Source organism: Cryptomeria japonica, chromosome 7 (assembly GCF_030272615.1).
Source record: "Cryptomeria japonica chromosome 7, Sugi_1.0, whole genome shotgun sequence".
In the NCBI taxonomy this organism is placed as follows: domain Eukaryota; kingdom Viridiplantae; phylum Streptophyta; class Pinopsida; order Cupressales; family Cupressaceae; genus Cryptomeria; species Cryptomeria japonica.
Genome location: NC_081411.1, coordinates 36,151,641 through 36,170,988, shown reverse-complemented (window position 1 = coordinate 36,170,988; position 19,348 = coordinate 36,151,641).

Sequence of the window (19,348 nt, the reverse complement as noted above, 5' to 3'; positions counted from 1 at the left end):
GAGGGCAAGGAGGTAGGCGGCGGAGGACACAGGGGCAAGCTATGCATATGTCCTATGGGCCGGAGAGGAGATAGGGTACTGGAGGGACCTCTACTATGGTGCAGTGCTAGCAGATCAGCGGGCGAGGAGCTTCCATAGACTATCGCGTACAGCGACAGCTATGGGAGGGAGTCAGAGGAGGCAGGCATCTAGCGGTGGGATCATGGGTCCTCCGCCACCACCAGATAGAGGGGGCAGGCGAGATGATCCTGGGACGGGTCCTTCAGGGGCTTAGATTCCATCGAGGCCAGGCGGCTCCGAGGGAGGGAGTTCATCATAGCCTTAGAGGGCTCCCATTATATCAGTGTTGTACCATTCTTTTGTATTGTAGACACCTGCGAGTGATTGTAGCCATATGATTTTGACATCATTGTATCATGACACTTTATATATATATATGAGATGATTCATCTTTGCGGCAGCTATATGCATGTGTACCTATGTGATGAGATGTTCTTATGTGATGCTTATGATATGGATGCAAATATGTATGTAATGCAATATTTTTGTTCTTTTATGTTTTATATGCGTATGCATGATGCAAATGTGAATGTATGTAATGCAAATGAATATGCTAATGCAAATGTAGATTGTGCTAACAGGTGTTGTGTGCAGGATGTGATGCAGTTGTGATATCTATATGTATGTATGAAATGCTTATATGTGGTAATGCAGGTGCAACTACATGAAATGCAAATGTTTTTGGTGTGTCATTATATTCAGTCATGTGATAGCAGGCTACACGGACTCGAGAAGGATGATGGAAGTCAATCAAGAAAGGGGGGATGAAAGACAGAAGATATGAAAGTGAAAGAGCTTCTTGTGCATTATCATCATTGAGCTTTATTATGGCAATTAGGTTATGACAATCGAGGCATATGTTCGACCCAGAAAGTCATTGTACCTGTTTGCATGGAGATAAGACAGTCACAAACAAGGAATGCCCCAGTTCATACTAGACTCAGAGTGTCCTCATATCCTTGGACAAGTCATAGCATTACTAAGAGATAATCCACAGACAGCAAATACAAATAGGTGACGATACCCCATCCTCGCCTTTCTAGTCAAAGACATCCTAGAGATAGAATCTCTAGTCAAAGACATCCTACAAAAGCTAAAAGACATGTCACCAAAAGATAAAATCAAAAGAAAACCAAGACTCAACACCAACATCCACTGTAGTCCTCAAGTTTAGTGTCTCTTGTCACCTGTATAAGTCTTATTTGATTGTGGTCACAATGTTTACTTTCACAGAAAGGATAGATAGCACTGAACCATAATGTTGTTTGAGTCTGTTGAAAGATTTGATTTGTTGAAGCCCATTGTTGCTGTTGTGTCTCATCTGAAACTGACTGAATCCATGAAGCTGATACTTTATTGCGAAGAAGATGAAACTTTATTGCGGATCTATGATGCAAATGTTGCTTTATTGCGGATTGTGCGCGAATAGACTGAAGAAAGCTAGAAGAAACTATACTCCTTGAAACATGTGATGTTCTCAGTTCCACACCCATCACTAGACGTAGGATTTTGCCTTAGCCACAGATAGGATCTGATTTATTATGGATGGAAAGGGAGGCAAAAAGGGAGGTTTATTATGAATGGCTAACCAATCTTGGGTAGATTAATAACAAGCCATGATGGGGATGGGTAAGTTTATTATGGATGAATAGGTTGTGAGTGTGTGCAAAGTGAAAGGATGAAAGTGAATCCTGAAGGAGGGAGGAGCAATGTCTCTACGCATGGCGCTGGTGACCCAGTTTTCACCATGGTACTTACCCAGGGTGCCACTAAAGTGGTTTTCACCATTGGACGAAATTATTTCTCTTTACTTTTTTCGATTTTTCAATGTTTTTTGTGTCACAAGGCGCCTGTTTGCCAGGTTTTCACCAAGTAACGATTTTTTTGTTTTATAATTTTTTTTGTATTTTTGAATTTTTTTGATTTTTTTTGTATTTTTTGAATTAGGATAATCCGAAGAGCTATGTGTAGAACCTATGAAGGTGCATGCTATTGATAGGATCCTCTAAAGGTTCGCCTTCTGTAGTTGAGAGCTGATATGCCCCAGACCCATATACTGCTGTGATGATGTAAGGACCAAGCCAATTTGGTTCAAACTTGCCCTTCTTCTCTCTGTCTTGCTGATTTTTGGGGTTTTCTCGGAGAACCAAGTCACCTTCCTCAAATGTGTGAGGCTTGACTTTGTGATTGTAGCTGTGACTCATTCGTTGTTGGTAAGCCTTGAGATGATTAAAAGCAGTTTGTCTCCGTTCATCCAGCAATTCTAGTTCTTGTAAGCGAGAGACTCTGTAATCTTCATCAGTGATGATGTCTTGCAAAGAGACCCGTAAAGAGGGTAACTCGACCTCAATAGGCAAGATGGCTTCAGTGCCATAAACAAGTGAATAGGGTGTAGCTCCTGTAGGTGTGCAGACACTTGTGCGGTAGGCCCAAAGTGCAGGATTGAGTTGGATATGCCAATTACGACCAGCGTCGTCGACTGTCTTTTTGAGGATTTTAAGGATTTTTTTATTAGACGCCTCAGCTTGGCCATTACCTTGGGGGTAGTACGATGTGGAGAAATGATGGGAAATATGGAAGCGGTCACAGAGCCCACGAACATCCTGATTTTTGAAGGGACGCCCGTTATCAGTGATAATGGAAACCAGAATACCGTATCGGCAAATGATATAGTTAAGGATGAATGTAGCAATTTGTTTTCCAGTAACTTGTGTGAGAGGCACAGCTTCGATCCATTTTGTAAAATACTCTGTGGCAGTGATAATGAATTTATGACCATTGGAGGAAGGAGGGTGAATCTTGCCTATGAGATCGAGTCCCCACTGACAAAAGGACCAAGGAGACGCAAGTGGTTGTAGTTCTTGTGCTGGCGCATGTATGAGGTCTCCATGAATTTGACATTGCTTACATTTCTTGACAAACTGATATGAGTCTTTTTCCATATTGGGCTAGTAATATCCAGTCTTGATGAGTTTCTTGGCCAAGGTAGGACCACTAGCATGTGGACCACATATCCCTTCATGCACTTCACGTAATGCAATCTGAGCTTCGTCGCTTTCTAGACATCTAAGAAGAGTTCCATCTAGACCTCGCCGGTATAGGATATCAGCTAGAATGACATATCGAGAAGATTGGCGAATGAAGGTGCGGCGTTGGTTATTTGATAGATCAGGAGGTAAAGTATTGTCGCGAAGGTATGTGAAGATGGAACCATATAACTGGGATTCAGGACCAACAACACATATCATTTCAGTAGGAGTGATCTCATATGAAGGAACCAACAGGTTATCCACCAAGAACTCATAGCAGGTCTCATTTTGAGGTAGATCAATCAATGAAGCGATTGTAGCCATGGCATCTGCGGCTCGATTCTGCTCTCTTGGTATCTGCTCAAAATCTATCTTTGTGAAGTGTTGTTTCAGATCCTCCACCATTTGTTTATAAGGCATTAATTTTTCATCTTTTGTTTGGTAATTATCAGTTGCTTGACGGATGACAAGTTGAGAATCCCCAAAACCACGAAGTTCCTGAATCTTCCACTGAACTGCAATTCGTAATCCAGTTGTTAATGCCTCATATTCCGCTATATTGTTAGTGCAAGGAAATGATAAGCGGTATGATTTGGGTATAGAATCCCCTTGAGGAGTTATAAAGAGGATGCCAACTCTTGCCCCATGCTGTGTGTATGAGCCGTCAAAATATAGTTGCCATGGCCTTGTATGTGATATTGTTAAAATGGATTCATCTGGAAATTCTGAATTTAGAGGAACATCATCAATCATGGGGGCATCTGCTAATTGATCCATGATGGCTTGTCCTTTTATTGCTTTTCTGTCCACATATTCGATGTCAAATTCACTCAATATCATTACCCATTTGGCCAGTCGCCCAGTAAGCGTTGCCTTATTGAGAAGGTATTTTAATGGATCTATCCTAGCAACTAACTTAGTCTTATGAGTAAGCATGTAATGTCATAATTTTTGTGAAGCAAAGACCACAGAAAGACATGCGCGCTCAATTGGCATGTAGTTTAGCTCGTATCCCACCAATGTGCGACTAATATAGTATACTGCTTTTTCCTTGCCTTCAGTGATTTGTTGCGCTAAGAGTGCCCCCAGTGCTGTTGGAGTAGCTGATATGTATAGTAGCAGTGGTTGATCTGGAACTGGTGGCATCAGAACTGGTGGATTTAGGAGATAGTTTTTGAGCATCTGGAAAGCCTGTTGACAGTTGTCATCCCATTTGAATTTGATGTTTTTATGTAACAGGTGCTGAAAAGGATTACACTTATCTGCCAGTTGTGCTATGAATCTTCGTATGGACTAGAGTCTGCCTTGTAAAGATCGAAGCTGACTGATATTTCTTGGTGGTGGCATGTCCAAGATAGCCTTGACTTTTGCTGGATCGGCTTCGATTCCTCTTTTGGACACAATGAATCCTAGGAGCTTCCCGGAGGTTACTCCATAGACACATTTCTTGGGGTTTAATCTTACTTTGTATTTTTCCAACCGATCAAAGGCAACTGAAAGTATGTCCAAATGTGTATTTCTGTCTATTGATTTGACCAAGAGGTCATCAACATAATCTTCCATAGTACATGCATGAGATCATGAAAGATAGTAGTCATAGCTCTTTGATATGTAGCACCTGCATTCTTTAACCCGAAAGGCATGACATTCTAGCAGAAAGTTCCCCAAGGACAAGTGAATGATGTTTTGTGTTGATCTTCGGGTGTGATCCTTATTTGATTATAACCAGAGAATCCATCCATTAACGATAGCATTTCATGACCTGCTGTGAGATCAACAATCAAGTCAATGTTTGGTAATGGGAAGTCATCCTTTGGACAAGCTTTGTTAATGTCTCTGAAATCTGTGCAAATTCTGATGCTGCGGTCTGGTTTACTGACAGGTACCAAATTAGAGATCCATTCAGGATAATCAATTGGATGTATGAATCTGACATCAAGTAATTTCTCAAGTTCTGCTTTGACTAGTAATGCCACTTGTGGATGCATTTTTCTCAATTTCTGTTTTACTGGTTTTGCCCCCGGTTTGACTGTCAGATGATGCATTACCAAATCTGGATCCAATCCAGGCATATTAGTGTATGACCAAGCAAATTTGATTCGTCGCTCTTTGAAGAAACTTATGAATTTTGACCTTTAAAACTCTGTCAGTGATTGAGCTAGGAATATGTTGTGTGGAACCTCTTATGTACCGATGTTTGTTTTGATAGTCTCCTCTACCAACATGGATGATTTTTCTTCATATGATGCTGGGAGAATGTCGAGCCTTCCATCTTCGGGTGCCTCAGAGAGGTTTTCACCCCCAGATACGTCCTTTCTTTTTAATTTTTTGGGATCAGATAGCGCCACCATGTGGTTTTCGCCATAAGACCCTTGATTTGTTCTTATTTTCACATTTTTGCGACTGGAAGGTCTGACACCCTCACCAAAATATGCCACGCTATTGAGTTCTATGGTGTATCCCGCTTTATGGTCTCCAGGGGGAAGATCATTTCGCATGCCTAGATAATCAATAAAAGCTTCATCGTTTTGGAATGTATCCAACTGTGGAGGTCCTTCATTATCCCAGTCAATGAGTTGGTGATGAACAAGGGGAAGACCGTTAATGTCTTCGAAGTTAGTGGGGCTAAGAGTGAAGATGTGGTTATATTCGGGTATGTCAAGGTAATTATCGAGGTCATCGATGGCACTCTCCTCATTAGTCTCGATCGCGAACGAATCCAAATTATCATCACTAGTAGTGCATTCTGGAACAGGTGTTCTCATCCTATGTGATTTCAACCTAGAACCTTGAGACAAGGACTGTATAGACTCCTCATGGGTTGTTTCTTGACCAACTCTGAATTTGTTATAAAATTCCTCCTCTTTTGTGGGTTCATCTGGCTCTCTGAATGTCTCGGTGAGCTCATAGTCACTAGAGGATTTGTCTGAACCCCATTCCCATTCGTTGGAGTCTGTGGAATAGCGATCCTCTTGTTGAATTTTGGCAATTTTGATTTGTGATGCTTCTTCTATCCTTTTAGTGTGGATCTTGGAAGTCAAAAAACCAAGTCCCTTCGAGCATTCCCTTTTTACAATCAATTCAGGTTGTAAGGGCTCCATAACACCTTCTTTTTGTAACCCAAGAGGGCTTTTTCCATCATACCCAAATTTTTGTAGAATCTTGAAGCCTTTGCCATATTTCTCATAGGGTATATTGATCTGATCTTGTGTGTCATCTTCAATGTCTTTGTAGAGCATTTTGTATAAACCTTCCTCTTCCAGTTCGCCCCATCTTTGAAAGGTAGTAGGATCCCATTTGAATACCATGATGGATATTTGCTTGTTAGGATGTGGCCTTCCATATTCTTTTGGAGAGTTCATGACTTGTCGTAAATACATGGTCTGATTTAAAGTGTAGTCTCCCATGCCTTTGTCCTGAAATTTGCCTTTAAGTTCACCTTGTTTTGATGTCGAAGGTTTTAACGACTCAGGGTCAATGTATGCTGAAGAAGGAACAACTTCACGATTACTGGGAATGATGGTTTCAGTATGTGATCTCAAGTTATTGCAATATATGAACAGATTAGGATCGCCGTTAACTGTTACCTCAACTCCATTGTGAGGAAACTTAATGAATTGGTGATATGTCGATGGGACTGCCCTCATTTCATGAATCCAAGGACGTCCTAGCAATATATTATAAGTGAGATCTAAATCCAGGACTTGACAAACCACATCCTTTGTAACTGGCTCAATTCTTAGAGGTAAGGTGACTGTGCCCTTGGATGAGCGCTCTTCATCATCATATGCCTTGATGGTGATTTGATTTTTTGAATTCACAGCTTTATCGGAATATCCCAATTGTTTAATGGTGCTCAATGTGCAGATATTTAGACCAGCTCCTCCATCTATCAGGACTCGTTTTATTCGATGTTTGTGTATGAAGGCTTCAATATGTAATGGTGCATTATGTGGCTGACTTACGGAGGTGTCATCGGCTTCTGTGAATGTAAGGGAATGTGGAATGGAAAGGTATCCCACCATGGCTTGAAACTGGTCCACGTTCAGATCAGTAGGAACGACGGTGTCTCTCAAGATTTTGTCAAGAATAGCTTTATGAGCGGGGGATATGCGTAAGAGCTCAAGGATGGAGATGAGCACGGGTGTCTTCCCTAACTGTTCTACAAGGTCATACTCAGGTTTGGTAGATGAAGAAGTGGTGTTTTTATTTGAAGCACCTAGCAAAGTAATTTTACCTCGACGAGTTGTAACATGACATTCAGAGGTAGGCTCGGAAGAAGATCCAACACCTCTTAGGACAATCTTGGGTTGCTGAGGAGGATTCTCAGGGTTTTTGTTCTTGATGGTAATAGTAGAGATATGATTGTCCATCGAGATATGATTGATAGTTGAATCATAGTTGTAAAGTGCTCTAGTATAGTTGGCTTGATCATCTGTGACTTTAGCTTTTCCATTGTCGTGCTTTGGGAATGGTTCCTTAAACATCTCATGTTCTTGATTGGATGAGTGTCCCTCAATCTCAATATCACCTCTATCAATGAGATATTGTATGATGTTCTTCAGTCTATGACAATTTGCTGTCTTATGACCCTTGCTCTTATGAAATTCACAATATTCATCATCATTCCACCAATTTGGTTTGACCTTTGGTTCATATGGCGGGAAATCTGGAATTGTGATCACCTTGTTTGCCACCAACTTTTTGAAGACTGACTCAAGTGGTTCTCCCAATGGAGTGTACTTCCTTCGTGGTCTGGAAGTTGTTTGAGTATTCATTTGATTGTTTGTAGAACTTGATCCAGAAAAGATGACTTTGGGTCACACTGTGTTGGCATCAACAACACCATCATTGACTGTGTTCTTGTTTTTATTCCAAAATCTTGGCTTGTCCTTTCCTTTAAAGTCATCTTTGTTTTCCTTGAATATCTTAATGACTCCTTGTTCAATTAGGACCTTTTTTGTCGCTAAGCCTTTTTCAATAATGTCCTTGAAGGTGGAAAAACAAGCTTTCCTTAGGTCATAGCCAATGTCTTTGTTAACATTTTGTGTGAACATCTCTACCATTTGTTTTTGTGGAATTTCACAAGAGCATCTGCTGGCTAGATTTCTCCATCATTGTAAAAATGATGCAAAAGATTCTCCCTCTTTTTGCTTAGTGTTGCACAAAGTAGTGACTGATATGTCTGTCTCTATATTGTAGGAGAAATGTTGAATAAATGCCTCTGCTAGATCACCCCATGACTTAATACCAGGTGGGAGTTGGGAGAACCATTCCATAGCTTGATCGCCTAAGCTTTGTGGGAATAATCTCACCAAATATGTCTCTTCTGAAGCTACTTCAATGCAAGCTGTGAAAAATTGTCTTATGTGTGCCTTAGGATCCCCTTTTCCTCTATACTTGTTAAATTTAGGCGTCACAAAGTGTGTAGGAAAAGGAGGCATTGGAATGCTCTTGTCAAATGGATAAGGACATATGTCTCTCATTGTGTAAGTTGGCTTTGGTGTATTTATGTCCTCCATTTTTTTTTGTAAGTCCCTGATTTGTTGCTCCAAATTGCTCTTAGGTGGAGATCGACTTCTTGGACCATATCCTATGTTTGAGGTACCCATTAGAGGAAGAGCAGGTTGCATATATGGATGATATTGATCATACACATGTTCATATGGAGGAGGTCTATAGTGATGCTGCGTATATGGACCACTTGGTATAGATTCATGTTGAGGAACACCATATCTATTTTGTGCATGTATACCATACTCTGCAGGCATGTCATGTTCTATTGTATTGCCCCCAAATTTGACATGAGGTTTCCTTGTGTCCAAATTTTGAGCATGCCTTGGAATATCCCATTGCTTTGGTGGTTGATCCTTAGCATTGATATGTGATTGAGCATATTTTTCTCCATAAGACTTCCATAATGGTCTGCGAAGGTGAGTATCATATGTTTGACCATGTGTATGTGGGACCTCTGGTTTTTGAAGCAAAGCTGATGGTGATTCAGGTACCATGTGTGGTCCTCTATTTCCTCCACTATTAGGTCTCCTTTGATCCATGTTGGAGTGAGGTAGTTGCAAAGGTCTATGTTCCATTATTTGAGACATGTCAAAATCATGAGGTATCTTGGCTCCACTTTGTGCCATCATTTGTAAGAAGTATTGTCTATCCCTCCTCATTATTTCCTCAACCAATCGATTGAAATGGGGATTCATAATGGATTCTTCCACATTTGCTGAATGTATTGATAAGTTGTCCACATTGTCATTTTGTGTAGCATTGTTGTTTATAGTGTCCATGTTCTCAACATTTGGAATGTTTCTATAGGCATCCATGTCAGGTAATGTAGTATGATCAGAACTGAAAAAGATCTCATTGTCATACTCATAAGAACTCATGTTTGCGGACTCTTGAGCCTCTTTAGTTTCTCTCCTAGATTTTTGAAGACGGGTTTCAACCATGAACTAGGTATTGACCAAGATGTGTGAGACTAGATGAAAATGGAAAAAGTATGGAAGACCAAGAGTTGGATGAAATGTAAATGAATCTGAGGTGTACTTGCAATGTCCAAAGTGTAAGACCAAGTATGTATGTAGTAGAGTAGGTGTTACTTCCAAAGAGAGGATAGTTTCTCTTGATGAGGTAAGCTGACCTTGACCCTAAGTAAGACCAAATGAGACCCAAAGGTAAGAAACCTTGATGAGGGACCACCTAGCAAAGTGTTGTTGTATGTAGTGTGTTTGACAAAGTATGATGAGGACAAGAAAGTGACCTTTTGACTCAAGTTTAGACAAGTATGAATCTAAAATGAGATGTGAAGCAATGATGGACTATGTGAGACCCAAAGACAGGTTGAATGCTAGATGAAACCTAAAGAAACAACTTAGGAAGCTCAAGTATTCTGAAACTGATTTCTTTTGTTTGCTGGACTGTGAAATTTTTCTTACAATTTTGAACACAGATGTGACTGTATACTTCACAGATGCGGTTTCCGGACACAGACGCTACTCTGTTTAACCCAGACGCGCTTCTGCGATTTTCTTGTTTATGTCTGCTGGACTGTAAAGATTTTTGCAATTCTGGACACAGACGCGGCTGTATACTACATAGACGCTGTTATCCGACACAGACGGGTTTATATTTAACATAGACGCTATTATAAACACAGACGCTATTCTACCCTTCACAGACGCGTTTATATGACTCAGACGCGGTTAAAACAGACACAGACGCGTTTCTGTAAAATTTGTGCAATTTTTTCCAATCTGTGAAGTCATTTTGTTGTGACCAAATCTTGACTTGTTTGACTATTTTTTGTGACAAGAGGACACAATGCTGATGAGGACTCAATGTTTGCAAGTGTTTAGACTCCAAAATGACTCCAAAAAGTGTGTTGTTTGATGTAAAAATGTTTTGCATACACTTGAAGACACAAAAGACACAATGTTTTGCTGTTTGGTCTTGAATGTTTTGAATGTTTAACATAAGTCAAGCACAATTCTTATGGCTGGCCAAGACAATAGTTGTTGATCCCACATGGGGTTTTACCCCCGAGGCTACGCTATTCAGAGTGGATACTTAGATGCTTGACCTCACTGGCTCCACCCTCGGCACTCACTTCTCGGGTCAGCCAAGCATCAGTCCCCATGAAAACTCCCCATGGCGAACTTTGTATCTCTACTAAGAACCGTATGTGTGTGGGCCGCTACCAGAGGTCCGACCTCCTGCCCCAACAACTAGAAGGATTTGGGCCTCTAAAACAAAATGGTGCTAGTAAGGGCATCCGCTCGTGTGGCCATACATGCGGCACTTTCAGCTCTATAAATATAGAAGGCTCCCAGCCGATAGGGGTTATGCCCTACAAATGATCAAATAAATTTAATCAAACGGGTTTATGGGGAGACATAGTGTCGGTATGAACTAATCAGCACACGTTATCCATAGTTTTCACCATGAATACATTTGATTATAGTGGTTCGGATGAGGTGGGTTTTCCTCGCTACCACTTGGGTCGTTCTCTTCTCACTAGTAGTCCTAATGACCACATGGGAAGATAGGCCCTCTAAAGATTAAACAAAAAGAGCCTATTGCTCAAGACACAAAAGACAATGATTCAATTTTAGTGCACCAATGGAAGTGTTTGCTAGTCTATAAAACAAGGCACACAACAAAAATTTAAAACCCTAGCCAAGGACCTGCAACAAAAGTTGTTAGTAGTTTGGGTTGTTTGACATAATCACCCCTTCCTGCAAATACACAAGTTAGGTACATTTTAAGAACCCAAAAGACTTTGTGACATAGGGGCCTTCAACAAAACATTTTGCTTCCAAGACAAGCTGCACCAATTTAGTTAGCTAGATCTGAAAGTGTTAGTCCGAAAATAAACCAGATCTGAAACCCTAAGTACAAAATCCGAAAATTGAATCAATGAAAACTTCAAAATTCCAAAACAGTAAATACACAGACGCTGTTACCCTCAACACAGATGCATCTAGATAACACAGACGCGGTTTTGTGATGCACAGATGCGCCTAAAAATCACAGACGCTCCTTTCCGACATAGACGCGGGTAGAGATAACACAGACGCGTTTCTGAAACACAGACGCCCCTTTCTGAAACCTGCAAAATAAAATTTGTCGAAAACACAAACGCGATTCCAGATATCGTAGACACGCCAGAAAAACAAAAACGCGATCCGAAAGTGCGCAGACGCGGGAATGTCAAAAATGTTGTCGAAAATGCCAGATCTGCAACTTCAAACACAAAATCTGCAACAAAGATGTTAATGTAAAAGGGACAAAAGTCCCACCAGGCGTGCCAAAATGTATATGGTGAAAATGGATAATAATAATAACAATATTGAAAGGATAAATAGATTCAACCACAAAACCCTAGCCTAACAATCAACAAAGATCCACCATAACATATGAAGATTACCTAAGACAATGCAAATCACATGAAATCACAAAGATTATACCATCACATGTCCAATAGGGTTTTGATCTCCATTCTTCCTATCTCCATTGATCTTGCTTGATATATTTGCTCTCCGATTTTATATGCACAAGAGCTCAACAAAGAACGGAATGTGGTTGCAAGTAGGATCGTAGTGTAGTCAAGTCTTCAAGATTGTCGATTAGGGTTTGATAATGAAGGAAGCATCTTCTTAAATAGAAGACACAATATGAAATGGAGGGATAAGATTGAGAGGTGTAAAAGGAGGTCGGCTATGATTAGAGAGTAGGTAGAAGAAATAATAAAATAATGAGAGGGGTAGGTAGTGTATGAATTAAGAGATGAATGACATGTGTCATAGGTGGAAAAGGCTAATGAATTAATTAAATAAATAAAGATTTATTTAATTAATAGAAGAAGTAGGATAATTAAATAAATAAGATATTTATTTAATCTAGGAAAATGATAATTTAAATAAATAAATGTATTTATTTAAATGAGAAATAAGGCTAGAAGAGGATAAATGAATTAATTAAATAAATAAAGATTTATTTAATTAATAGAAGAATTAAGCTTAGATAATTAAATAAATAAAATATTTATTTAATTAGATTGGACAATTTTGGGTGTCTACAGAACCATTCCATATTGTGGTAATGATGTGGTTGACCAACCTTCAACTTGTAATGTTTAACTAGGTTAAAACTGTGAGTTTGATACGTTGTCAATGGGTTGATATGTTGGTTCGCCCATCTTCTTATATTGTTTCAATAGGCATGTCACTATGCAAATGCAATATCTTTGGGATTTTTTGATTTTAAAAGTATGATGTATGATATGTAACCTAAATGCAACCTAAATGGATGAAAATACAATCTATGGCAAGAATGCAACCTATATTTTTGTTGTTTTTCAAGATTTAGACAAACATTTTTTATTTTTTTTGAATGCAAACCTAAAGACTCAACCTTGGGAAGTTGAAATGAAGCCAAGACCTTAAAGGACAAAGGACCAAATGACAATAGGACAAATTGAAAATGTCTCACCTATATGCTTGGATACTAAGCTAGGTTTGACAAAAATGATATTAATGAAAGGACAAATTTTAGACAAGGTCAAGACTCCCTAACAACAACTAAGGGTATCATCCAAAGTTTTGATTTTTTAAGTTTGACAAACCTGTAGCATAGGAAATAGGAAATCATCACAAGACAAGATAAACATAATAGCTCAATCACAAATGCATTCATTGCAATGATCTATCCTAATTACATCCAATAGAGACATAAAGATAAAACATTCAAAAGTAAATACTATGCAAACCATATGCAGATCTGAATGCTTCCTTCATGCGGCTCCATTGTTCTTCTTTCCTCTTCAAATGGTTTGGTTGTGGATCTCACCTACAAGTGCACACACATAATTGAAAGCAAGTAGACAAGATTTTTGATTAAGAGTACTAGAAGCGTAAATTCGATAGTCTGATTACCAAATTAGCTTTGATTGATGAAGATCATCCAATTTATAGAAGAATTGGAGAGATGACAAGATTAGCATGATTCAATTCAAATGGAAATTGCAAATCAATTATGTCAATTATGACAAATTATGACAGATTATGCACTTTCTATGCAAAATTTGTTGATTGATAATTTATGACAAATTATGACAACTTCTATGTCAAAATTGATTGATTGTCAATTATGACAAATTTATGACAAATTGACATGTCATTTCCATGAATTTAGGAGAGAAATAGGAGGAAATTGAAATTAGGAAATTAGAGAATTAAGAATTTAGGAATTTAGGAAATTAGGTAAATTAATTAATAATTTGTCATTTATTAATTAATTCACAAAGAGGAATAATTAGCCAATTAAATGAACATTTAATTGTAATGAGAAGACTTAGGATAAATAAACAATTTATTAATCCTAAAGGAGGAAATGACACACAAGGTTAAATGATTAAATCACGAAACCTTAGAAGATGAATTAGGTCTTGAAAGATAATTGACTCAATTTGATTTGATTTTGGATTGATAAATGACCAATGTGATAAATGATTTGACTGATAAATGCGCCAATTGACGAGGAACAATGACAAATTGATCCAAATTGACACAATTAAGAAGGACGACGATCGATGACAAATTGATCATTAAATGACAAGATTGAAAAAAAAAAGACAAGGATTGATAAAAAAATAGGTTGCAAAGCGACAGGATTGAAAATGACCACGACTGATGACAAATCAATCGCAAAATGACAAGATTGAACATGACAACGATCGATGACAAATTGATCATTAAAATGACAAGATTGAAGGATTGATGATAAATCGATAAGATTGATAAGAGGACAATGATCAATGACAACTCGACCACAAGATTGACAAGAGGACAAAACCCTAAATTAGGATTGACGATGTCCAAAATGATGACAAATGAGTACACACATTGATGCGACAGGATAAACTTGATCAAAATCATGATTGGATAGTATTGTTGACAAGACCAAATTCAAGAGCGAGATGATTGAAGAATGCAGAAGAATGACTCGATGCTCGCAAATGATAAAAATCAAGTGCGTGACATAGGAGAAATGTTAATGTGACGCAAAAACCTAAAATGAGGCAATGCGCAAATGTTAAAGTATGACTCCGCAAGCGTTGACCATTTTTAGGTGTCTACATTTTGCCCCTCTTTGAGACAATGCGATTGTAAGCGTTGTTTCAAAGAACAGTAATGAAAATGCCCCAGACAATAATAATGACATATGCATGCCCCCTCGAGGAATTGGCCGGAAATGTCTAGAAAAGAGGCCAATGGATCGATAAGAATGATAGGATCGAATGGATTGACAATCGGAGATTGGATGTATGAAGGACAAGCAACTGAAGATGCAAAAGACCGTGACCAACATAAGATGGAGAGGTTGCACGTCCATCTATGCACTGACAAAGATCTATAAATGATACCAAGAGAAGGAAAATTGCTCATTTGCACTAGACAAAGAGGAGGATTTAGTGCTCTGGACAAGGACATTTGCAGAGAGATGGTGAACATTCCAATGGCAGATCACCTCAGGGAACATGTACACACATTCAGATGACCAGACGATGCAGGAGCAGCGGTATGGATCTTAAATACCCATGTTTTCAATTTCATGAATTTTGATTGCTTGCGGGACATTGCGGGGCCCACAGGGGATGCTGAACAGGACTCCTGCGCTTGTGTAGGGTGAATCCTACACTTGTGTAGGGTCTTCTGTGCTTGTGTAGGGAGACACAGGTGCAGGTTACCTGACACAGGCACAGGTTACCTTAAACAGGTGCAATTGTGCAATGTAAACCCTAATTTTGGTCAAAATGACATGCAAATGATCTAGAAAAAGGGGACAAGGGTAGGATAGGTCAAATTAGATGAAAAACACCCTGATTAGACATGAAAATGAGGAAATGCAACTCGTAGGAGCAAACCCTAACACTGACAAAATTTGCCCCAATTGTGATGCAGAGTCGATAGTATCCATTGATCACATGGGAGAACCGACCAGATTGCTTCATGCTATGACATAGACTCAGGAGCACAGAGAGAGATACCTTAGCAGGACTTGGGATATACTATGTCACATTCATGCCCGAGATTAGGGAAAACATAGGACTGCTTACCGCATTGGCAAAGCGATGGCATTCAGAGACTTCCTCATTCCATTTGGCGACTGGAGAGGCGACGGTGACACTGGAGGATGTATGGCGTATCCTCCGCATTCTGATTCATGGGGAGATGATAGAGTATGACCCAGTGACAGGGAGAGATGCATTGTGCAGATTGTTTGAGTGTGATGCAGATGATTTGGATATTGTCAAGAGGGAGATTGGCTGGAAGACTATGGCATCAGAGTATGATCGACGATATGTGGTGATAGCATGCCTACTAGCAGGAGACAGATGAGGACACGGATTCCCTATTGGATGGGGAAGAGTGCTAGAGCGGATGGCGACAAAGGGGACAGTATACGTATGGGGACCATGTGTGCTAGCTATGCTATATTTTTAGTTGCATTAGATAGCATATTAGGGAGTTCAGACTTTGAGCTGTGGAGTTACACTGCTACAGGTATGGGCATTTGAGCACATAGCAATATGTCGACCGATTACAGATAGACAGGTAGCACCACACTGACCATATGTGTACTGCTATGGGGGAGCACTGAGACAGGGTCCTTTTGGATACATATTATATTGGCGACATGAGCTAGATCGACTGAGAGAGTTCATATGGAGGCCATATTGTGATTGCCCGGGATGGTCAGATGACAGTGAGGAGTTACCATATTGTAGACAGGAGAGGTACGTGATTGGGCGACCAGTGAATCGCCAGAGAGTGATTGAGTTGTACCTGCCAGAGAGAGTCAGATGACAGTTTGGAGAGAGGCAGGATGTACCTAGGAGGACTGCACATTTTGCCCGATCTCACAGAGAGACGAGTCAGTGGGGGAGTATGATTCAACCACACACAGCCTATGCGGACTTCTCACAGCTGCAGCAGAGATAGTGGGAGTGGAGATCAGATGTGGCAGACGCTGGGATGACAGATGAGTATGATAGATGGTTTGCATGACGACGGCCAGTGCCATTGATAGATTCGGATATTCCAGTACCGAGGCGACAGGAGGACTTCCCACTCGCTAGAGAGGAGGAGGGAGATGATGAGGATGAGGAGGATGAGGACAGGGATGAGGATGAGGACAGGGATGAGGATGAGGACAGAGGCAAGGATGAGGACAGAGATGAGGATGAGGATGACGAGTAGGAGGCATGGCAGGATATACCCATAGAGCCGAAGACAGCTAGGACAGAGGAGATGGAGATGTGCAAGGCTACCATAGCGAGCCAGCAGGATCATATTGTGACATTAGAGAGAGAGAATGAGCAGTTCAGAGCAGAGATAGCGAGACTCACAGCGGCTCGAGATACAGCTATAGCGTAGGTACAATGAGAAGAACAGAGAGTCACTGAGTGTATTGGGTCGATTCGGGATGCTAGTGTATGGGAGCTAAGACAGATGCTAGTAGAGACCGGAGAGGAGATACGCCATTGGAGGACACTATACGAGAGTGCAGTTCCACCAGAGCAGAGAGCACCTTCATATCGGGCACGATCGAGGACAGAGAGCAGGGCACGCTCTCGAAGGTCATTGAGCAGCATGGGGGTGAGTGGACCTATGAGACCACCACAACCAGGACCAGGAGGGACATCATCCATGAGACATGGCAGGGATGAGGAGGACAGAGGGAGCACCCAGTGACAGAGGCACGTGCTCCTTAGACAGACAGTGGACATTATGTAGTTTGACATTTTTGTAGTCAGCCTGCGGGCCATACATAGGACAGACAGTCCAATTTTGTACTCCGATATTATGATGATATATGATATGATATGCATCGATATGATGGGATGCAATATGTTATGACTTGTGTTATTTTCCATGTATGGATGACTTATGCATTGTTTATGTATCATTATGGAATATGTATGGATATGTTTTTGTTTATGTGTTTTTGATGCATTGAGAGCATGAAATGGATAAAATGCTTGATATGGTGCTTAATGTAATGCAAATGTACTAACCAAATGGATGCAGGATGCAGTATGTATGGTTGGAAATCGGAGCACTAGACCGAACTGACCAGCCGACCGAACGGAAGAAATGTTAGTAAGAAAATGAAATAGAGAATAGTTAGAGATGAAGAAAAACTTGCTTTCAGTAATGCACTTTGTAGGTGAGAACCTTTATTTTTATGTAGCAAAATGGATGCATAGCATCATGGCATTGAAGGCCAGAGCTGAAATGCAACCCTTTTTGCAAAAGACAGACACATCACAGACAAACAACAATCACAATCAAAAGAAAAGGACCATGAACCATCCCGGTCACTCTAAATCACTTAGTGACATCATCACAAGACAAGATAAACGTAATAGCTCAATCACAAATGCATTCATTGCAATGATCTATCCTAATTACATCCAATAAAGACATAAAGATAAAACATTCAAAAGTAAATACTATGCAAACCATATGCAAATCTGAATGCTTCCTTCATGCGGCTCCATTGTTCTTCTTTCCTCTCCAAATAGTTTTTGTTGTGGATCTCACCTACAAGTGCACACACATAATTGAAAGCAAGTAGACAAGATTATTGATCAAGAGTACTCGAAATGTGATTGATTAGAAATTCGATAATCTGATTAGGGGATTTGATTGAAGAAATTCATCCAATTTATAGAGAAATTGGAGAAAAAGATCAAATTAGCATGAAATGGATATTAGAAGCAATTGATTTCAAAATGGAAAAAATGAGTGGAAAGAAGAAGGTTATGACACCTTCTATGTCATGAATTATGACATATTGCCAATGCAATGGTTAGAAAACTAGAATCTTATGACATCTTGCTATGTCAAGAGTATGACGCATGAGAAATTCATGCTTCCACCGAAGCACAAAATAGGGAGAACTAGAGACAAGTTAATTAGGTGGAAATTAAATTTGACAAATTAGAAAATAGGTGGAAATTAGGAAATTGATGCAAATTAGGTAAATTAATTAATAATTTCTCATTCATTAATTAATTTACAAAAATAGGAGGAATTAATTAGCCAATTAAATAAACATTTAATTGTGACAAGAAGACTTAGGATAAATAAATAAATTATCTAACCTAGAGGGAAAATGCCAAACAAGATTAAATAAATAAATCATAAAACCTTGGAAGATGAATTAGAAATGCAAGGATGACAATTAGGTCTTGATGTAAGATTGATTTGATATCGATTCGATCATGATTTTGAATTGATAAATGATTTGATTGATAAACAATTGAAATTGGTTGACAAATTGACCAATATTGATAAAGAGACCAAATTGATATGCACCAATTGACATGATTGAAGAGGACAAGGATTGATGACAAATCGATCACAAAATTGACGAGATTGACAAGTTGATAAGAGATTGACAAGATTGATCAAAATCATGACTGAAAATTGTTATCGATAAGACCAAATTTGAAAGCGAGACAGATGAAGAATGCAAAAGAAGGACTCGATGCTCGCAAATGATAAAGACCAAGTGTGTGACATAGGAGAAATGTTAATGTGACGCAAAAACCTAAAATGAGGCAATGCACAAATGTTAAAGTACGACTCCGCAAGCATTGACCATTTTTAGGTGTCTACATTTTGCCCCTCTTTGAGACAATGCGATTTTAAGCATTGTTTCAAAGAACAATAATGAAAATG